Below are 23,608 nucleotides of genomic sequence, written 5' to 3'. Positions count from 1 at the left end.
CTTGGAAGGTTTTCATAATTTCCTTTGTCCTTCCGGGGCTTCCTGATGAAGCGGTAACAACATAATATATCACAGCACACAGAAGACATTGTGGTAGGCTGTGCCCAAAATATTAAATATTCTATTCAGTTTGCAGGAAGTGTACCACATGTTTCATAATCAGGTTCTTTAACCATGAAGACCATGGAGAATAACAAAATTCTGGAAAAGATATAAACAACAAATGCATAATTCAAAACACAAATGTAAGAGTCTAGTCTAGTTGCATGAGGGATTAATAATAACTTTTTATCTATTTGAAAAAGACAAGGACAGAATAAATTGCAGATGCTATTTTATATATATTTTTAAAATCTCTTGCCTCCAGTTACCTCAGCCTATCAAACAAACTGCATGCAATATGACTGCACTAAAACTTCTGGTATTGTTTTAGTATATAAAGATAATAATGTATACTCCAGTTTAATATTTATAGCATCTTCTAAGATAACCTATGTAGCTTATGTTGCAAAAGCAAACGGAACTATTTTTGCAGATTCAAAAGTACTACATTGCCATTTCCCATAGCAAATATATGGTGTGTGGATGACATTTAAACATTATAACATGCATCAGGAAAACTTGTTCCTTGTATGTGAGAAAATGTATATCACACACACACACACACACACTTTACATGGCGATTGTACCACCAACATACATGTCATAATGGTCAGTAGTGTAGTGTAGTGGAATGGAGGGGGAACACAGGGGAGATGGCAAAGTTTTAAGACAGGAGTCAGCAAACTTTTTCAGCGGGGGCCAGTCCACTGTCCCTCAGACCTTGTGGGGGGGGGCAGACTATATTTTGAAAAAAATAATAATGAACCCATTCCTATGCCCCAGAAATAACCCAGAGATGCATTTTAAATAAAAGCACACATTCTACTCATGTAAAAACACCAGGCAGGCCCCACAAATAACCCAGAGATGCATTTTAAATAAAAAGACACATTCTACTCATGTAAAAACACACTGGTTCCTGGACCGTCCGCAGGCCGGATTGAGAAGGCGATTGGACCACATCCGGCCCCCGGGCCTTAGTTTGCCTACCCATATTTTAAGAATTTTTTCAGAGTGGGAACAATGGCATCATCTTCCCACTCTGTCATGCAATTGTCAGATCCTCCTTTCTCTGGTAAGTAAATGAGGTGATATGGAGGCATTCAAATTTCACTTATTGTTTGTGCCAGATTAATACAGCATAGGGAAATCAGAGAGTGAGGAATGTAATCAAGACTTGATAGTTCTTTCCTTTGATTTTTTTAAAAAACAACTTAATATGGTCACACTTCTTTGCAAGACTGTTTGCATTTCTGATTTAAAAGTTTGAAAATCAGCTGACTGAAGATCTTTCATCAAAGCTCAATATATTTTACAAGGATCTATGTAGTCTGAAGGAATCAACCCGAGTTCAACTGAGTTCAAGCTTCAGCCAATATGATGGTAATTGAGAGCTTCCTTTTAAGTTCCTAGAAGTGGCATGGTTCAGTGTGGTTCACGTGCATGTTCCCTAATATTCATTAGTGGCTACTTTGATTGTCTCCTTCCTTATAGTACCAAAAACTTACTTACGAAAACACTAAAATTTAGCAGCATATGAGCAAGTAAAATGGGCAGTGGAGACCTATATCCCCCTCTGCATTTTCATAGACAGACAGGCTGAGCGAGTTCAACAGTTCAATGAAGAAAATAATCAAATAAAGCAGAAAGTCCTCCAAAAGCTTGATAATGTTTTCATTTGACTCCCTAGCTTTTTTGCACATTTTGTTGTTTTGGTAACCATAGTCCTACTTGTGAGCTAAAGCTTCATTTAACACACCTAGAATACAATAATAAATATATGGTTGTTATGGTCGGTAGCTGAATTAGTGGGCTGCCTGGCTAAGCAGTGGAATTGCTATTCTGAAGAAATCCCTCCCAACCTTGTCTGAACTTAATTAGCTATTGTGCTCGTAGTCTAACTTTTTGACCTCATGTAAAAAAAAAATCACCAACGCAATTGCCTGAAAGGTGTGTCTGTTTTATTTTGGTAAAATTGAAAAGGGCACCTGAACTTCAGGTGGGTTTCAAAGCCCACACGCAGTAAATAATGAGTCCTGCCTGGAGCTCTCCAGGCACTTTCACAGTTGTGCTCGGCAAAGGTCAGGAAAAGAAAAGAGCTCATCAGAGAATATTTGGCCACATTAAACTATTCCAGCATAGCAGAACCTGACAAATGACACCCTTGGGTGCTGAAACAATGTGTAAGGGTGCTGGGGCGGGGGAACTAAGCCATATGCAAACTTCCCAGAGAGGTCTAGCAAGACACAGGAGATGGAAGTGTGGGCTTATTTTGCAATGGTTAGTCCTCCAATGAAGAATTGTGCGGAGTACTTAATAAATGTGGTAAAAGAATTGAAATGCATCAAATAATAAAGTACTTGGGTTCAGCACACAAAAGTGGTTTTCACATGTTAAGAACTTTCCATCAAGAAAACTCTCATTACTAAAGTCACTGTTGAGAAAATAGCAGTAAGTACAAGGGCAGGGAATTAGATCACGTGGCCATTCAAATGTTTGTTGAACTCCAGTTCCCAGCAAGACCAACGGACAGGGATGATGGGAGTTGAAAGCCAGCAATACCTGGAGCAGCACAGGTTCCCCATCTCTGTAATACGATGATGAGAGTAAACCATATTGAAGCTGGGTAGTGGGAATAACTTATTATTAAAAAATAGTTGGACAATGGCACAAATTTCCAGATAAAATATAAATTCACCACAGGTTTTTAAACAAAGACTTGGAGGAGTATACTGTGTCAAGTGGTGACTTGACCATCACTTGAGATTTCATAACTCTCAGCTTAGTAAGAATGAATATGAAACAAGTTCTGCTGGCTTTTATAAATCAACTATCATTTATCATATCCCCGTCTTCCCACACTTCTCCCTAAATTATCATTATTCTTATCTTTTTCAAACAGAATAAAACCACACTGACAAGATGGTGCTGCCATTGCATTTTATTGCAATAATCAATCAATATATCTATCAATCATCACTTCAAAGCAGCCCTGAAAAAACACCCCTATCTTAGACTTAACTCATCTTTGAACTTGCATACTCAGCCTGCCCACTTTACAGATGGTTTTCCAAGCCTGCTTACCTGCTTGTTGGCTTTGACCTTGCACATACCACACTCTCCCCTACTTATTTTCTTTCCCTTTGCCCAACCCTACAAAGAACTGTGTTTGTCCTTTATTCTAAAAATGTGTCAGCATTGTAATTTATCAAATAAACAAAAAGCCATTCCCTTCATCTATACATTAAATCATGCATTCAGCCCCCACTGCTCTTAAATGGCAATGCATTCAATGAAATTGCATGCAAAACATACACTGGCAAGTCATGGCAAGACATACAATGAAATAAGGACAAAAGAAATCAGAAATTCAATGCTGGGAATGAATGGTGCAGTGGAGGAAGAAAAGAAAAATTAACAATAGTTTCTCTCCCCTTCATTTATTTTCTCAGGCTATCTGTCTTTTCCTAAGTAGTTTTGAATAGGACACTAGTAACAATTATCAGTACAGCCTTCCAAGTAGTTTTTTTTAAAATAAAAAAAGTCTTCAAAAGTTCCTAAGCTCATTTTAAAAATTCAATAGGAATTTTAATTGACTATTAAATACAGTGCTATGCACAATAAGATCATTACTGCACTTCTATAGAAGAGTATGAAAAGAAATGTGGTATTTTAGGGGTAGGGAAGAGAACCCGTTTTTTCAGGAGACATAAAAGCTGCTACAGCAAAAGAAACAATTATGCAGAAACAGCAATAGCAGAATAGTGTGTTTGTGTGTGTTTGTTTAAGTGTAAATGCTTACATTTGTTTCTCTTCCTCTGCTCCATCCTAAGTATCAACTCTTTCTCAATATAATATATGGAGTTATTAGGTAAAATAACTTTTCCCAGTTGTAGTTGCTTATGGATCTGTAGTCAATTGTGGACCTTTCTGCTTCTTTATTTTATTCTGTTCTTAAACAAAGGTAAATACTTTACTAATTAAAATGGGGAATAGATTTTCAAGGGCAGTTGTGTAACTCATGCTGTTATCCTCATTATTAACAGCAGGAGAATATATTTCAAAGCCAACAGAGGGTCTATCAACTGACCTCTCTTCCCTTTTTTTGCCATAGTGGAGTATGCTCAACAGCTCTTCTGAAAAAGTCCCAGAAGTCTGTCTGGAAGAGTATACAGAGGGGCTGCTCTACAGGAGTTCAGAGGAGGCCTGGATATTTGTTTTCAGCTATAAGATGGGTGGCATCAGAACTGCCAGCAGTACATGTGAAAAGGACTTACTGGACCAGAAGATAAACATGAGTCAGCAGCGTGATGTAGCAGAAGCTGCAGCAACAGAAGTACGGTGTCCAGATCAAGAGAAATAATAGTACCATTCTGTTCTGCCTTGGTTGGAGCACAACTGGAATACTGTGTGCTATCATTCCTCATCTTCAGTTTTCCAAAAACTTGCTCAACTTCTGACCAAAATTTCCGGTATCCTTCCAAATGATGACAGAAATATTTAGGAATTTCTCTCTGAAGTGTACACTTGAAATTCACATTGTGATGTATTTGAATACTGTGCAAGTCGTATAAAACTCATTAGAGAAGATAAGTGTCTGGTGGTCTTTTGTTTTCATTGAAATGATTGCCCACCAGACAATAAAGTCTAGAAGACAAGACACAACTCTAGAAACCCACTTGGTATGATACGCTAGTCACAAGATACAGTCTATGCACATTGTTTCCGGTCTCAAAGGGCTTTATTAAAAATTGAAAGCATATGCAATAGCTGCTGAATTGGATAAGGTTTGATTGGGTTCTCCAGGGATAATTGTACATAACAGGCTGTTTTCCCTTTCTAAAAAGAGACCCTCTGCTCTCCTTCCTTTGACTGTAGCAAGCCTTTGCAATGCCAATGGACATTATTGTAATACCAATTTAATATATGTGTATACTATGTAGGTGTGGAGCATGTATTTGCTTTTTTACTACAGGACATCTTTCATTGTTGAAATTAAAAAAAATGAAACAGAGAGATAAAGAACCTGTTATGTTTGTAATGGAAGAACTCATAGTCAAAAAGAGCCACACTCAAAAATCCCAGTTTTAACTGAGTGGGTCTGAGAACAGCACATGCTACTGACCCCACACAATTAAACAGTGAAGCAAACCAGCCAAATACAGACCCTCAGGGCACATAAGGGATATATCCTGGTTATTTTAAAAAGAAAAGAAAAATCAAGACTTTATTATGGTGTTAAAAAAAGAGAGGGAAGAAGCAGTACAAAACAAACAAAAAACAGGGGCCACATCATTACCTCACATAACAAAATACATTCCCAAGAGACTATACAGTGAATTAGAAGTTACTACAAAAATGGACCTGATACAGAAAGAATACAAAATAAATTATAAATGCCAAATCCATATTTTATTGAGACTTGCCATCCCTGTGATTGACCTATCCTGTAAGTAAGAAATGGCCAGCAAATGGAGGCAAAATCCATAGGTTTACCTGCACTCTGAGATACCCTTGTTGTAAGTCAATTTCTGAGAAATGAGAATAAACATGTTATTGAAACAAATATTTGAAGAAACCCCCTTTTTTTCTGGAAGGAGGACTCCTTTCAGCCCTGCAATATGGTCAAACAAGCCCCTACTAACAGAAAAATTATAATAGGTTTACATATTAAGTCTTTACTGTATTTGACTAATCAAAAATTTACAAAGGACACACATTGGGGGTTAAAGGCACTGGTACACTGGTGCACCTATTGTTTCAGAAATGTTCTTTATTACCTCTTCCCAAAATTTGTACACAAATGTACACATGTGCAAGACCACCAAATGTTCCAAACAGTATATTGGATATTTTAAAGATGCGGCTGCATTAGGTGAATCAAAGGGGATGTACTTTCAAACTAAGATGGTCAAAAGATAGCCCACCTAATGCCCCCATTCATTTTAAATGATTTATTTATGCCATTTGTATTCTGTCCCATAAGATATAGTTCTTGGGTGGCTTAGAAACACGTAAGGTGTGCTGTCCATAGGTTTTGCCTACAGTTTTGCTTGTAAAGAACAGAAAATGTCTATTAATAGTTGCATGCAGGAAAGCCATTTTACACTTTAACACTTTCTTTGGATTTTATGTGTGATATAATCCTCTTTTCTATTCAGAAAAAAATGAAGTGGCTAATAACAAAACAGAAAAAGTAATAAAAAGCAAAATATCAAGTCAGCAAAAACATAGCATTTAAAATACAAAAAAGCAGCAGCAAGAAAGCAAAAACAAAATAAATAGAAATCCATGTAAAGCTACTGGCAGAAAACTGCAGCCAGGCAGGAATGTGCCCTAGCCAATAACTTTCTAGACAATGTATTAGGTCAGCTTGTGTGGCAAAATACACAGTCCTTGGCCCACTCTCTTTATAACAGAGTGATTTCCGAGATCACACACTGGTTTAAAGCTAGTTGAGTCATTCATTCAAGGTGTTAATTGCTTCTGTTTCTACCTGGCTCAACAGCTTGCCTCTTCTCTTTGGCTGCACCTATCAAGACAGTCTGTTAGGCCCCCACAACACTTACAAGTCGTGTCCAGCCATCTTTCAGACCAGCTGAAGTAAAATGCAGAAAGCCATTCCTAGAAGGAGTCATGCTTCCTTTCATAAGCTATGCAGCTATGCTTATGAGGGGAAATGCCTAACATCAAACAACAAACACATTAATTGGCTCTTGGCAAAGGCATGCTAATGGCACCAAAACAACTTGCCAAAATAATGCAAAATAAAGAGTAACTAAGGGAAGTGACGCAGGGGACGCAGGTGGCGCTGTGGGTTAAAGCCTCAGCGCCTAGGACTTGCCGATTGAAAGGTCGGCGGTTCGAATCCCTGCAGCGGGGTGCGCTCCCGCTGCTCGGTCCCAGCGCCTGCCAACCTAGCAGTTCGAAAGCACCTCCGGGTGCAAGTAGATAAATAGGGACCGCTTACCAGCGGGAAGGTAAACGGCGTTTCTGTGTGCGGCTCTGGCTCGCCAGAGCAGCGATGTCACGCTGGCCACGTGACCCGGAAGTTTCTTCGGACAGCGCTGGCCCCTGGCCTCTTAAGTGAGATGGGCGCACAACCCCAGAGTCTGTCAAGACTGGCCCGTACGGGCAGGGGTACCTTTACCTTTACCTTTTAAGGGAAGTGAGGTCAAAACTTGAACAAAACTTTGGCATCAGTTTGTAGGGAGCCTGAATTTGGGGGTCACATGTTACTGAAGCTGAAGTGAGGCCTTATTGCCTGGCGTCTAAGCAATCTAGGTTCTAGAGCCCTTGCCAATATCAAAGGCTCACGGAACTTCAGCCCTGAGTGTCCTAGCACAGCAGTCTTAAACCTTTTACAACCCAAGGCCCAAGTTTAACTCAAGTTTACATTTGGAGACATATTTCTTTTTTAACCATGTATTTGCATCGTGGTAGTTCTGCTGTTGTGACACACCTTAGATCAGGATGTGACCTAGTAGCAGATCTTTACCCACAGCTGAAGATCAATGCTCCCATTACTAATGGGGTAGAAATTTGATTCCGTTTCAATTTAAAGGTGAGCAAAACTTGAGCCTTTGCTAGACAGCATTAATAATTTCTGTGTAGTTTTTTGATAAATTGATTTGGATATGTCAGTGCCAAGAAACCTCTCTTTGAGGAAAAAGTTCATATTTACTTATGTCTATGTTAAATAGTGGGTAGACATAGCAGACGACACAGCGATTCTTCAAAGCAGCTCTTTATTTGTAAGCTGGAACAGAACTGAACAGCAAACAGCTCAGCTGGCCTGCTTTTATAGGCAACCAGCTGTCAACATTGTAGCGACAGCAACCCAGGGTTTCCCGCCTAAAGTAACTGACGTGGACCTATATACACGATACTCCTGGTGGCCAGGGTGAGAACTTCAATGCATAACACCCTAAGAAAGTTATATAGATTTCATACTACCAGTTATTTCATAATGACATAATTATACCAGTTAATGAGGGCCTGAGCTGCCTCCACAACTATTGCAGTAGATGGCCTGGTGCTGATTTATACCGTAGAGGACTTGACCCTCTTATTTAAACTTATTCTGTTGTAGTGACTTTAGACTGTAGCATTTTCTTTGCTTTGTATTGATGTTAAGTGCTGAAATGTGCATAATGAAAGGGCCAAGATGAAAGGAAATGATAAAAACCCTGTATAAAATATCAGCTAGTAACAGTAATTACAAGCATCAAAATGAAAATGAAAATTTGATATAAACATGAGTAAGTAATGATACAATACTAAAAATAACCACCTTTGAATCAAGCCATTCTACATCAGTAGTCATTTCAATAATATGGACAAAGGGGCAGGGGAGAGAGGAAATTAAATATTAACTATAGTTTAGAATTGATTCCACTACCTTCATTTGTAGAATTTCCTCCTTACAGAGGTTTGTTTGGCAGGGCTGACCCAAGACATTTTGGCACCTGAGGCTGCCCCCCGCCCCAAATACTGTCTCCCTCCCTGCCAGGGAAGAAGGGATGAGGGAAGAACTACATCAGAAACAAGGGGGGAAGAAAATTTGACATTGGGATCTGTTGTTCCAGTGGATCCTCATAAGGCATTCATCTCACTTTTCCTCATGGATGGGCCAGCCCTGGAGCTTAGGGACATTCATGCTATAGTTTCTGCCATATGCTGAAGATGCACCGCTTTACTGTAGCCTTTGACACTTGAAAAACATATTTTTTGGATCCATCCTATTCTGGCTACTATAATTTGCTTTAAATTTACTTCATATTGTATTTTTAAATTGCAGAGATCAGCCCTGTGACCTTATGCACCTGTGTTTGGACACAATCCCAGTTTAGGTATAGTTACTGCAACCCATAATTCTGATCTCTTCTTGTTTGTGTGCGTGTTTTGGTTTTTTTGCTTTGATGCCTGCATGGAAGAGGTGCACTCTACAAAGAAGCTCGCTTTAGCAGGTCAGTGAGCCCTTGAAGCATCTAGGGAAATGCTACATGGGCACCACTTTCTTCCCATATATTTCAATGCTGGGGCATGTGGGTGTCTACAAAAAGTGAGGATACCCTTCTTCATGTTTCATTGCAGAAGATCCCACACAGTCACGATATACATGAGAGATATCTAAAGTCACACATTCAAGTGTTGTGGAGCCAAATAATTGAACTAAACTCACTTGCCTTTAATCTCACATTTGTTTCATCACATTTATTTATCTATAAAATTTATATTAACATTACAGCAATTTGCCATGGTATGTAAGTCTGCAAGTCAGTACAGTGGTACCTCGGGTTACAGATGCTTCAGGTTACAGACGCTTCAGGTTACAGACTCCGCTAACCCAGAAATAGTACCTCAGGTTAAGAACTTTGCTTCAGGATGAGAACAGAAATCTCACAGCGGCAGCGCAGTGGCAGCAGGAGGCCCCATTAGCTAAAGTGGTACCTCAGGTTAAGAACAATTTCAGGTTAAGAACAGACCTCCAGAACAAATTAAGTTCTTAACCCAAGGTACCACTGTACAGTGTTCCTTATTTATACAAATAATACTGATTTTTTGTGATTATTTCTTTCTATTGTTTCTTAATTTATATTGAACAGTCTCCTTTCAGAGCTCTGGTTATACACCATGACACTGCCCAGAAACAGTGCCTCTGTCTAAGGCTGCAACCCTAAACCCGCCCATTGAACTCAACAGAAAATGAAGCGCTGCCCCCTCTTGAAAACAACCACAGTGGAACAAATTACCGTAGGAGCAAGTACACAACATAACACTTAGATTTGGCATTGCACAGTAGGGTTGGGATGACTGCTTTACAGTTGAAATTATTTTCTTAGTCAAGTCAGCTGTTTGTAACCATGGCCATATATTGCAGAAATGATTTCACAAATATATAAGCACACCAAAAGAAGCATGACAGTGACACATATGGGTATGAGTATTAAATACTTCATAGCATACAGACAGATATTTTATTTTACTTATGACGTTTAAGTTTCACCCTCCCTCCAAGGAGCTTAAGGTAGCATACATGACTCTTACTTCACAACACCCCTGTGAGGTAGGTTAGGTGCAGACAGTAGCTGGCCCTAGTCTCTCAGGTCCTAGTCCATGACTACACCACATTGGCATTGATAGTAAACTGCAGAAAACAACACAGATTGTACCATTAGGAAGCCACAGACAGTACTTACTGACTGTTGTATTTGGGCTAGGTCTGAATGCAAACCCTTGAACTAATGCTTGTGGCAAAATCTGACACAGACCATGTTGCATTATTAAGATGAACTGGAACTACCCAGGTGTTAATTTGCAATCAATAAAGACTACGGGCTGCTTAAGTCTGTTTGTGTTTTCTTACCCTTAGAGAGATGTAGGTAAAGTTACTGCCAGTTCTTCTCAGTCAAGTCTTCATGCTAGTTGACTTACTAAACCACAGGACAAATCTGAGCAAAGTTTAGAGTGCACAAAAGGCCCAATAATAAATCACTTTGAATTGTATGCCAATGCTATAGATAGGATGCTTAGTAAGAATACCAGAGTGGGAAAGAGTAGGAAGTGAGCAAGGGAAAAGTTTATTGAACTCCAATATTGGCTTCCTGTGCAATATTAGTTCTACTGAGTTAAGAAAACTTCTGATAACCCCTTGTGTTTCAACATTCCGTCATTTTAATGTTTGCCAATAGAAATTTCCCTTCCTGATATAAAAGGACTAAGTGAAAAATAAATGAAGCCAAGCAAGCATTGTACTTCTCTACTGAACTTGTCAGCTTTCACCTGCTGAATATACCATTCAGCTTTTGGGAACAGAGTGGCTTTGTTAAGTTTCTCTAAGCCTTCCTAATTATGTACATTTGATAGTGCAGAATTCTTTCATTTGCGACAGCTTATATTATCTGATGCAGCTCTTTCAAAACTATTCAGAAACATCATCTGCCAGGATCAAGAGTAATTGAACTGATATCTATTGGGTTTTATCTGCAGCTTTAGTGCATAATTTTTCATTTTCTTTAGAAGGCTTTTAACATAGAGACAGAGCGTTCCTACAGTCCCACAGAGGTGTTTTGACATTAGACTTAATAAAGCATGAAGAACTCATTAATAAATAATGTTCTGCTAGGTTAACAAATAAAACTGAATGCATTTGTTGGACCCAAGAGTAAATTGCATCAAACATGTGACTTGTTTAAAATATTGCAATGGTTATTCTGTTGGAGCATTTGGCATGTCTCAACACATCAGTGCACTTTAAAAAAAAAAAAAATCACTCCAGAAGTTCATGTATCCGCAATTAGAACGTAGTCTGTCACTTTGAAGATGCTTTCTGCTAGCCTGAAGTTTGCCTAAGTAAGCATCCATGATGCTGACAAAGAGGCAGTTAAGCAGCATTAGTAGTCTTTGTTGAGAGACTACCGCTCCCTGTCATTTTCAAAGTCAATTCATGAATTAATGGAATCATTCTACGTCAGAGCAAAAAGTTACATAATTTTATACTGCTTTTATACTCTGGACACAACTATCCCTTTCTGTTTCTAGTCAAACTTAGAATGCTATGTATGTACCATTCAAATGAGCATCCGGTTATAAGCAAAGCAGTGTGCAGACTGGTGAGATCAGTACTAAGATGTTCATTCCAATGTGCTGTTGGAAGGACATTTCATTTACTCTTGTGGTTTGTGACAGAACAAGTGTTAATGTCTCCTTCATGGATCACTGCCTTGTCGTGGCGAAGGGACTTGAACAGCTCAGAGAAGCTATGAGCTATGCCATGCAGGGCCACCCAAGAAGGACAGGTCACAGTGTAGATTTTTGACTAAACGTGATTCACCTGGAGCAGAAACCGTCAAGCCACTCCAATATCCCTACCAAGAAAACTTCATGGACAAAGACGACAGGCATATAAATGTTATGATGCTGGAAGATGAGCCTCTCAGGTCGGAAGGCATCCAACATGCTACTGAGGAAGAGTGGAGGACAAGCACAAGTAGATTCAGAGCTGATAAAGCGGCTGGGCCAAAGCCAAAAGGTTGCTCAGTTGCAGATATGCCTGGAAGCGAAAGGAAAGTCCAATGCTGTAAAGAAAAATATTGCATAGGAACCTGGAATGTAAGAACCATGAACCTTGGTAAGTTGGATGTGGTCAAAAATGAGATGGCAAGAATAAATATTGACATCCTGGGCATCAGTGAACTAAAATGGATGGGAATGGGTGAATTCAGTTCGGATGACCATCATATCTACTACTGTGGGCAAGAATCCCGTAAAAGAAATGGAGTGGCCCTCATACAACACCTTCTAGAAATGACACCAAAGAAGGGTGTTCTTCTCATTATAGGGGATTGGAATGCTAAAATAGGGAGTCAAGAGATAAAAGGAACAACTGGCAAGTTTGGCCTTGGAGTTCAAAACAAGGCAGGGCAAAGGCTAATAGAGTTCTGTCAAGAGAACAAGCTGGTCATCAAAAACACGCTTTTCCAACAACACAAGAGATGACTCTACACATGGACATCACCAAATGGGCAGCATCGAAATTGATTATATTCTCTGCAGCCAAAGATGGAGAAGCTCTATACAGTCAGCAAAAACAAGACGTGGAGCTGACTGTGGCTCAGATCATCAGCTTCGTATAGCAAAATTCAAAATTAAGCTGAAGAAAGTAGGAAAAACCACTGGGCCAGTAAGATACAATCTCAATCAAATCCCTTATGAATACACAGTGGGAGTGAGGAACAGGTTTAAGGATTTAGATTTGGTGGACAGAGTGCCTGAAGAACTATGGATCGAGGCTCATAACATTATACAGGAGAAAATCATCCCAATGACAAGGAAATGCAAGAAAGCAAAGTGGCTGTCCAACGAGGCCTTACAAAGAGCGGGGGAGAGAAGAAAAGTGAAATGCGAGGGAGATAGTGAAAGATACAGGAAATTGAACGCAAATTTCCAAAAAATAGCAAGGAGAGACAAAAGGGCCTTCTTAAACGAGCAATGCAAAGAAATAGAGGAAAACAACAGAATGGGAAAAACCAGAGATCTGTTCAAGAAAATTGGAGATATGAAAGGAACTTTTCATACAAAGATTACCATAATAAAGGGCAAAAGTGGTAAGGACCTAACAGAAGCAGAAGACATCAAGAAGAGGTGGCAAGAATACACAGAGGAATTATACCAGAAAGATATGGATGTTTCGTATACCCCAGGTAGTGCGGTTGCTGACCTTGAGCCAGACATCCTGGAGAGTGAAGTCAAATGGGCCTTAGAAAGCACTGCTAATAATAAGGCCCATGGAAGTGATGATATCCAGCTAAACTATTTAAAAATTTATAAGATGATGGTGTTAAGGTGCTACACTCAATATGCCAGCAAGTTTGTAAAACTCAGCAGTGGCCAGAGGATTGGAGAAGATTAGTCTACATCCCAATCCCAAAGAAGGGCAGTGCCAAAGAATGCTCCAACTACCAATTTCACTCATTTCAGATGCTAGCAAGGTTATGCTTAAAATTCTACAAGGCAGGCTTAAACAGTATGTGGACTGAGAACTCCCAGAAGTGCAAGCTGGATTTCGAAGGGGCAGAGGAACCAGAGACCAAATTGCAAACATGCACTGGATTATGGAGAAAGCTAGAGAGTTCCAGAAAAACATCTACTTCTGCTTCATTGACTATGCAAAAGCATTTGACTGTGTCAACCACAGCAAACTATGGCAAGTTCTTAAAGAAATGGGAGTGCCTGATCACCTCATCTCTCTCTTGAGAAATCTCTATTTGGTAGAAGAAGTGACAGTTAGAACTGGATAGGGAACAACTGATTGGTTCAAAATTGGGGAAGGAGTATGACAAGGCTGTATATTGTTTCCCTGCTTATTTAACTTATATGCAGAATTCATCATGCGAAAGGCTAGACTGGATGAATCCCAGGCATCTGGTTGGCCACTGGTAAAGCAGGATGCTGGACTAATGGGCCAATGGGCTGCTCCAGCAGGCTCTTTTTATGTTCTTATATTGACTCAGGAATCCAGTAATCCTGTACCTTCCTAAGTAACTGCTGTACATGCTTCTTGGATTCCTTTGTAGGAAACTAGGTTGAGTCTAGTTAATACCTCTGTGGAAGGCTTCCAGTTTTTGGCCATATGCACAGCACTAGCATAGTATACATTTAGCAGATATCTGGCATGGAAAATGAAAGGAAAAGAGCTTAATAATGCCATATGCTCTCTCCCTCCCTCCCTCTCTCTCTCTCTCTCTCTCTCTCTCTCTCTCTCTCTGTGTGTGTGTGTGTGTGTGTGTGTGTGTTTAGAAGGGGATAGATGATGCCATGGACAGCATATGGAAACAATTTCTTTTACTTATCTCCATAAGCAGAAATATATCAGCTGCTATTCAAAAGAAGAGAGTTCATATCCTCAAATCAAAAGTGGCTTATAAATAAAATCCTGACACCGTATGAAAACAGATCAGACACCCTTTTAAGAGATTGCAAAAGATGTTGAGACAGGAGAAAGGCCTTATAACAATATGGATGATCTACATACATTCTATTCAACTACAGAACTACTTTGTAGATCTGACATTATTGCTTTCTCAGTTGCATGCATATTCATTTGGGGGGAAATGCACAAAATATTTCAGCTAGAGTTAGAATATGAACTTGAACTACCACAATCCATCAAAAATTGTTAGAAAAATTAGAGAGTGAGAGAGCCATTATTTTAATATTTTCTCCTTGAATTACTAATTTAAAAGACATTTGCAATTAAACACCTTTAAGAAATAGTGAGATAATTTCACTGTATTTGAAGTGTTAAAATGTATTTGAAGTGCTATATAATTGCAGCTGGAGCATAAGATAATTTCTTCTGGCTCGGCCCCCATTTAAAAATTATTTTTGCAGAGAAATGTGTTATCAGTTATCTAGGGAAATAGTATTTCATTTTCAAGGAAGCAGATACCTGGTTTTTGTTATCTTAGTAAGAGACGCAGCTGTTTCAGTAAATCTCGCCAAGCTTATTAACATCTTTGTGCTGAAGTGTAGTCTACAAGTCTACAAAAAGGTGTCCTGGGGAGAAACACCAAATATGGAAAGTAGTAATCAGTCATGGTGATAATATACCAGTGTTCCCAATTCAGGGGCTCAGTGGGCTTCCAATCCCACACACCAAAAGCATGAAGTGCTTGTCTTCACAACTGCACAGAAACATGCACAGGACTAGCAAAGGTACCTTGCCATACCAAGTACCAAGTACCAAATACCAAGTATAATATATATGAAGATATATGAAACATACGAAGACACTTTATACTTTATCTAGTATATCTGAAGGAGCGTCTCCACCCCCATCGTTCCACCGGACACTGAGGTCCAGCACCGAGGGCCTTCTGGCGGTTCCCTCACTGCGAGAAGCCAAGTTACAGGGAACCAGGCAGCGGGCCTTCTCAGTAGTGGTGGTCTCAATGTAGAACGCCCTTCCACCAGATGTCAAAGAGAACAACCACCACCAGACTTTAAGAAGACATCTGAAAGCATCCCTCTTTAGGGAAGCTTTTAATGTTTGATGTATTACAGTATTTTAATATTTTTTTGGAAGCCGCCCAGAGTGGCTGGGGAAGCCCAGCCAGATGGGCGGGGTATAAATTATTATTATTATTATTATTATTATTATTATTATTATTATTATTATTATACTATGAGTCATTGGTCCACCCATCCCAGGATTGTCTATGCCAACTGACAGCTATCCACAAAGGCCTGAGACATAGGCATTTCCCATCCCTATTTTCTGAGATGCCAGGGACTGAACTGGAGCCCTTATACAGTAGATGCAAAGCACATACTATACCTCTGAGCCATGAAGCCTTCCAGGACACCTGCTTTTCTCCACTTAAAGTCAGTGCTACGTCACTTAATGGGGAGAGTAATAAGCAGAGATGTTCTGCAGGCTTTTGCAACATTCTGTTTATATACACAGGACCTTCTGCTCCCTCTAGTATTATGGATGAATCTCTCCTCCACAGCCGGACCCTGAGTTATTATTATTATTAAATTAATTATGCAAAAGGCTTCCTCATCCTTCTCTTTCCTTTTTCTTGGTACTGCTTAGGATACAGGCATTTAATTTTTAGACTGCATTATAAAAAGGGAAACGTGTGAAATCACAAGAGGCTGAAAGGTAGAAAACACTCCTTTATCCCTTTCTCTTCCCCATATCTGGCATCACTGCCATCTACCTCTCAAAACTGGTTACTAGGTTTGGTTACTTATTTGGTATGGGAGACTGCAGTGGTCTGCCATTAACTCCCTGCCCATCTAATCCTAGCGAAGGCACATGTCCACATTTTTATGTGTTTTATTCTGACTGACTTAGAGACTTCGTAGAGACAAAACCAAAAATTCCTAGCTTGACTGTGCTTGACTGAGATGGGGACTTGGTGAGTGATTGGGCAGATGGAAACATCTTACTCCTGTATAGGAGTTGCCCAATTCTCAGGGCTCTTCCCCAAAACAAAATGTGACCACAGGGAGGGGGCAGCATTAAACAATTCATACTATTTCAGTGGCACAGTTTAAGCAGCACAAACACCTGAGCACAGACCACCACCATTTTCTTTCTTCCCATAGAGCCTCTAAAAAAAGATGACAGGCTGCTAGCATCCTTCCCAGAAACATCGTAATTCCCTTTCCTACATTTCATGTCCTTAGGATGAACCTCTTTGTAGAGATCTATACATAATTTGCACCTTTTGACAATTTTGGCTTGGGGTGTGTGTGAATGGCTATTTCAATAGAGTGCTGCATGTTATAACCAATGCCATCATATAAACCACTTTGCATGTATTAAAAGCAAATGCTTTATTAGATGGGGCAATTTAAGCACATTACTTTTCACTTGTGGAAGCTAGGAAGTGTTGCATTATGGATGAATTAGATTGTTGTATGTTTAAAGCATGTGATACCTGGAACTGAGGTTTGCTAGATATATCACATTATAACATATACATCTGCATGATGATGGCAGGACCCCTGATGTGAGGAAGATAGGAAAATTATTATAATCTCCATTTCTAAATTGAATGAGCATTTTGCTCAGCAGAAACCTCTTGACTGCAAATAGTCTGAGATTACATCCTGCTGTTTAAGGTACCTGTGTGTGTCTGTCTGCATGTGCATGTGTTTATGAGCACTCATTTATTTTTAAACTGAACATAAGTTTCTCACATTCCTTTAAATCAGATATCTTTGATATCCTATACTGTTAGAGCTACTCACATGTTGTCACAGACAGGTCATATTAGTGCAATAGCTATTTTATGATTTAATTATTTATTTGATTTATTTGTATTATTCTGACCCAAGAGATGAGTCACTCTCCTACAGAAAAAGTACTCAAGCCTACCCTTATCAATCTCAGGATGAAACTCACAGCTGCCCTGATTGAAAAGGACATGAAAGAAATTATGCAACAAAAACTCATTTCAGTTCAACAGCTACAATAAAACTGGGGAATGGAGAATTACACAGAGGCTGCATTCAGACAAGAGATTAAGGCTTGGCTTAGTGCTACAGGAACAACAATCTCCCTTCATATCTCCCCTCCTGCATGGCCACAAGGATGATATTCAAATATTCCCATTACATTTTATATTAACTGCAGTTTAGGGGGTCATCTGAACTCTAAACTGTGGTTCATCTTAACTCTGGTTAATGTAAAGAAGCCACCTGCATAAACTATGGCTTGAGTTCAGTTCGTATCCATTGGACAAAGTTAAGATTAACCCAGTTTGTCCATGTTCAAATAACACGGCCAACTGTGGTTAATCTAAAACAGAAGTGAAAGGTCCTAAAGTCCTCCTCACAGTCACTTTCCACCAGAAGAGGAATGGAAAGCACCCAAGCCCAAACCTTGCTGCAGGTTGTTCTTGTAATGCTGAACTGGCCCATAGCCATCAAGGCCTACTCAACATTCAGAGCACCATGCCACCTGTTAATTTTGGTTAACAAGGCATATTACAGGAAGGGAAACAAAAATTGTGCAGAGAGCAGCCTGCACTTTATTTCCACACAGGAAAAAAACAGGCAACGATAAATGACTCAGATTCATATTTTGTTTTGATCCTTTATTGCTGTACAAAAGAGGTAGCCTTTGGTAGTTACTTCTACACAAACCCATATTCTTCTCTAGAGAAAAAAAGAGAGGCTCTATTAAAAGGTATGAGCAGCGTGGGTAACAATGGGACAGCAATCTAGGAAAGTGATATAAAATTATAATGTGTCAATCCAAAGAAAACTAGTTACTGATTTAGAGATAAGAGGACAAAAAGGGACAAAAGATGCTTTGTAGTGTTGGATTGCAAGAAATGAAACCAGGATGGAAGAGAGACAGTTGTGGGATGGGGATGTTTGTAGTCACCAAAGAGTTATCTTCCCTCCCTTTTTCTGTACATAGTGTTAAAATGTTGTTGCAACTTTCTGTTTCTTTTCTATGTTTGCTAAGGGTTGCACATTAAGCTTCCTTAATGTGGGTTTTTCTGTCTCAGCCCCACTTTTTAGAAAGCGTATTCTCCTTCATGGAGAGCACGTGTTGTGGTGGGGGCAAACAAGACATCCTTCTGTTGCTGGGCGGGTTAGTTTGGATGGCCACAAATCTTATTGGGCACCTCTTGGTCATTGGGAAGAATGTGACGTTGTAATTTATGATTGACGACCAAGGGGCCATTTATTTCTTGTGCACAGCGTTGAGTTGCCTCTTTTTGCTGCACACATTGGATCACTGGCCCACCCTCCCTATATTTAGGGCTGTTTGTGTTGACCTTGCTATGCCTGTCATGGGGTCATCTGCTTTGGGGCAGGAGCCTGGTAGGAATTTTTTCCATTTGGCTGATTGGCCGGTGCCATTTGGTTTTTTGCCTACTGCATAGCAAAATCTTCACAACTTGTAGGGTTGCGGTTAGGCATTGGTTAAATTTGGTTGGTGGAGGGAGTATGGTTGGCTGTGCCTGCCCCTCCAATGCTGCTGCTGCAAGGGTATTCCGTTAACGGAATCAAGGGGCTCGCCATGCTCTTGTCTGAACCCCTGTCAAGGGGCTAGGGCCACGCAAGAGCCCCTGGGAGCACTTGGGGAGAGGTGAGGGCCTGGCACCCAGCTGTATTCTCTCCCCAAAATGTTTTCCCTTATTGACTTTCGCAGGCTTACGGATGTCAGTTCTGTTCCTACCTCTAGGTGGGAACAGATAGTCGCAAACCAATGTCGAAGCAACCACTTACATTCTGTAATCAATAAAGTTGTGGCCAAAAAATTAAGTCAAAAACCTTAAACAAAATTTCTGTGTGAATTGTGTTTTATTTGAGGGTGGCTTGGGTACCTCAACATGCAAGAGAATATTCTATGCTTCTTATTGAAAACATGGAGTTTACTACCACAGCTATCACAGCTGCATTTATTCAAAAGTAAATTCATTATTATTTTTTGTTAAACCAGTTACAATATTTCCCCATACCTGTTACCATTTCCCATTGAAAGATCACTGATGTATTATTATTCATTTTAGTGCAGAGCTTTAGTTGCATGCTTTCGTTGCTGCTCTGTTACATTTATTATGCAATGGGTTTTTTCTTTTTGTATTTGGAATAGCTAATTGATGCCATTGGGACATAAGTCTCTTCTGATAAAGGACTGCATGTTGTCTGTCTCTTATTTATGGTTTATAACTGGAGAAATAATATATACAGCATGCACACAGTAGTTGCAGACATACTAAAAGGCAGACAGATTGAGTACCACAGTATAATTCTGCTGAGGGATTTATATGGTATCATTTACCACAAAGTGGAAATTACAATGTAGTAACACTGCGAAGTTTTAGTTTTGTCTTTATTAATCACCATACTCCCATTCCTTATAATAGCCAAGGCAGAAAAAACTTAGAATAAATTATTCTCAATCCCCTCCACACACCTGATTTTCAAAGTGCTTTGGCGGCAGAATACCTAGACTGGTGCAAAGGGAGCATTTTGAAATGAAGGCTGGTGTATTTTCTGCCTAGCAGACTTTCCAGCTCTTCAGCTGTTTATCATGGCGTGTTTATGTTCTGCCTTACCCATTCTCTGCCCTACAGGGGCTATGAGAGTCTTTTAAAAGTAGAAGTGGAAACTTTAAATGAATTCACACATGCATGTTCCTAGCTTAAGAACTGCAACTTTGATTGGTAACTTGTATGTGTAAGTAGGCATCACGTATCAAATGTTGAATGAAAGCTGACCTAAGACTTCAAAACAAAACCCCACAGTTTAACTGGTAGAGGCAGTCCAATGAACAACGGGGAGCCATCACATCCTGATGAGACATGTTCAGTCCTATACATGTACATGCAGCACATGGTGGTTATACAGATTTAAAGTTAGGTCTGTCTCCTCCAAGTCTAACATTATAGTCTAACATTATAGTCACTGTTCCACTATGGAGTGTATGAGCAATAAATTGGAGAAAGATAGAGAGAGGGGAGATATCAAAGGAAAAACACCTTTTTAAAATGCTGATAAAGAACAGTACATTTGAAGTTTTTAGTTAATCAGTTAAGAATCTTTTGCAATGGGGAATGTTCACTTGCCACTATGATAAGGTATCACATATATATCAAGTCAAACAAATACATTCATTTTCAGCTGCAAAAAGTAGGCAGTGTGAAATGAGATATGAGAACCCCCAAGGAAACGAGGGAGTATAAACAGCAGAGGCCAGAGAAAGCCCCAAAGTCCAAAAGTCCTTAACTAAGGTAAGTACACTGGAGGGACAGTAAGTGGCAAAACCTTCTGTGTCCTCTTTGCCATACATCACCTGGTGATCTCGTTAGACTAGTTTCTAATAAACATTGGGGTTTTCCCCTGCGGCATTAACAGCATGTATATAAACTATGGATCAGTAATTAATCTCTTAGGGCCAAGCTAGATACAACTTGGAATAACCATGATCAGATTGCCTGACATTTTTTTTCTTCAGCTAAAAGTGGGAGTGGGGTGGAGTGGAGTGGTTCAGGGCAGCAGTGCAGGAGGGTTTTAAATCCTGGTTCCTCAGTGAAAATGCCCACCACCAAAGGTGATATCCGCTGGAGAGATTTGGGAAAGGGGTATCTGGATAGCTGTCTTTTTAAAAAGAAAGCTCATTGGTTAATCATGGCTTCTTGGGGTGAGATTTCCATCATGAATGAGGAAGAGAAAGAGTTAATGCTCTCCATGCACAAGTGTCATGGTCCCAATTCATTCCACTCCATTATCAAATGCAGCTTCCCATTAATTAATTCTATATTCACCTAAAGTGTTGCAATTTTTGTATAGATACAGCACTCACATCCAATACAAGCATAGGTATTTTTTTTCCAGTGATACAACATCTCATTTGATACGTTCAGGTTAAATCAGTTTTGGGATATGCAAAAGCAAATCTGTCAGATCGAGAGAAATCACTGGATGCTTTTCCAGGAGTAAATTTGTTCCATGACATTCCAAAAAGGAAGGAAGGAAGGAAGGAAGGAAGGAAGGAAGGAAGGAAGGAAGGAAGGAAGGAAGGAAGGAAGGAAGGTTCTCTCTCCCAAGTATAAATAAAATGCTATACCACTCATGGAAAACAGACATCTATTAACTCTGCCCACCCACCCCACTGTACTATATACACAGAAACAAACAGTTCTGAAGCTGTAGGCTTTCAAATAATCCACCAACCTTTTTATCCTTATACTCATCCAGAAGATCGGATACATCTACTTTAGACCAAGAACATTCAAAGAAGAATTTATGTCTGCCAGTCTTCAGTGCTCAAAAGCCTTCAGAGTTTATAAGAGAGATCAGTGATATGGTAAAAAGGCTCCAGATGCAAAAGGGATGAATAGATATTTCTTCTTAAATGTGTTCTGTCTTGTTAAGGCTGTAGGGGGAAAAACAGAACGCAGTTATTTTGAAGAAGCAATATTGTTCATGTAAGTCTAAAACAACAATAAAATACAGGGCCACAAAATTATACTATAGCAGCCTTCCAGGTGCTTTGCACTACATCTCCCATCCTCCCTGATTTTTTACCATGCTAGCTGGGGCTGATGGGAGTTGTTGTCCAACACCTCTGGAGGGCACTATGGTGAGGAAGGCTGGGATATAGGAATGCAACTGTATTGATTAGCACTGTGCCCACCCCCAATTTAATGTTCTCTTTTAAAACAAATGGTGTAAACTTGGAAGACAGTCAGTGTCAGCCATCTATCTATCATCTATCTATCTATCTATCTATCTATCTATCATCTATCTATCTATCATCTATCCAATCCACTTCTACACAGTAACCTCCACTAGAATAACAACAAAGAATAGCTGATAAGTGGCGGGGATAGCATGGGTAGAGGCTGCTTGTTATGAATTCTCCTACAATATGTTAATTTGATCATATTGTACACATTTTTTTTTTCAAATCAACAGGTTACCATTGGGGGTTTCTCTCATATCAGTTTTTGGCAACACTGGTTTCTGCGGCTTAAAATAACTATTATTTCACCTCCTCTTTTATATATTCCAGTAATATCACTTGTGGATTTGCAGTTGCTACGTATAAGGGGCCCAGAAATTCAGAACTTTGGGGCAGCTCAAGAATATATGTAAGTAATTCTACCCTTTGTGTCCTACATCTCCAACAATTATTTTGAGTGATCTCATTTAATTTGTTTGGGGTAAGGTGCCAAAGATATTGAGTTGGTTTTTTAAAATCTTTAAAATATGTTTATATTAGTTTGGGTTCAAAACATTTGGGGCTTTGCTGCGCATATTTGTATGTAATGTTTACTTCTTCCCCTTAGTTTAAAAAGTGATTTGACAATTAGGCAAAAAGAAGAAAATGTATGTGTTGCTACTGAAGTACATGCTATTTTATTTTTTTAAAGGACATGCACTTTGCCCTGTGCATTCATTATCCTGTCTTCTGAAAAGACTGCCATTATATAGAAAAGATTATCTATGCTTTAGGAAAGAAGCTTTTAAAAATGTTTCCTCCCAGTGAAATCTTGAACTCAGTATTTAAGAGGGAAGCTAAGCTGATAAGTGGAAAGTAGACTGAATTTAAAATAAAAGCTTCCACTTCTTCCTCCCCTTGAGAGTATATTTAGCTCACAGCATACAAATAAATAAATCTTCATTTAAATTGAGATGCAGTGTTGTTCAATAAAAGTGATGGTGTCAGCCTTGATATGAAAGGTTCTACCCATAATTCTGCATCCCAAGCACATTTCCAGTGCTTGGCTTAGGAGCTTTCTATCCATCACTAAGCAGAAGAAAGGAATGAACATCAGTAGCATTAGGAAAACATCTATATGTTCACTACTATTTACTGACTTGGAATGTGTATGAAGTAGTTAAAGCATGATAGCAAAGTCTGTGTTCAAAGCATACATTTGTTCTCAACAGAACAAACACAGTTAAAAATAAAGAAAGAAAGAAATGAAACCAGACTTGATTTCAGCTGAACTTTCCTGCC

At 39.4% G+C, this 23,608-nt stretch overlaps 2 protein-coding genes across 9 annotated transcripts in view; one reads left to right on the top strand and one right to left on the bottom strand.

The window, feature by feature from the left end:
- HS3ST5 (heparan sulfate-glucosamine 3-sulfotransferase 5) overlaps nt 1-23,608 on the bottom strand; it is a 137,892-nt gene that overhangs the window by 66,413 nt on the left and 47,871 nt on the right. For 7 of the 8 annotated variants that reach the window (XM_081905750.1, XM_081905749.1, XM_081905744.1 and 4 more), the window contains exon 2: nt 21,817-22,018. The exons of the other annotated variant lie outside the window; for it this stretch is intronic. The gene's annotated coding sequence lies outside the window, so the exon portion shown is untranslated. The remainder of the gene's footprint in view (nt 1-21,816; nt 22,019-23,608) is intronic. 8 annotated transcript variants of the gene reach the window in all.
- LOC309366315 (uncharacterized protein) overlaps nt 1-23,608 on the top strand; it is a gene marked incomplete at its 3' end in the record, with an annotated part of 76,432 nt that overhangs the window by 30,109 nt on the left and 22,715 nt on the right. The gene's annotated exons all lie outside the window — the stretch shown is intronic.

The sequence above is a fragment of the Podarcis melisellensis genome (assembly GCF_964234715.1).
Source record: "Podarcis melisellensis genome assembly, chromosome: 3".
Taxonomy (NCBI): Eukaryota; Metazoa; Chordata; class Lepidosauria; order Squamata; family Lacertidae; genus Podarcis; species Podarcis melisellensis.
The sequence above is the reverse complement of the archived record's forward strand: the minus strand, read 5'-3'. Positions and strand labels throughout refer to the sequence as shown.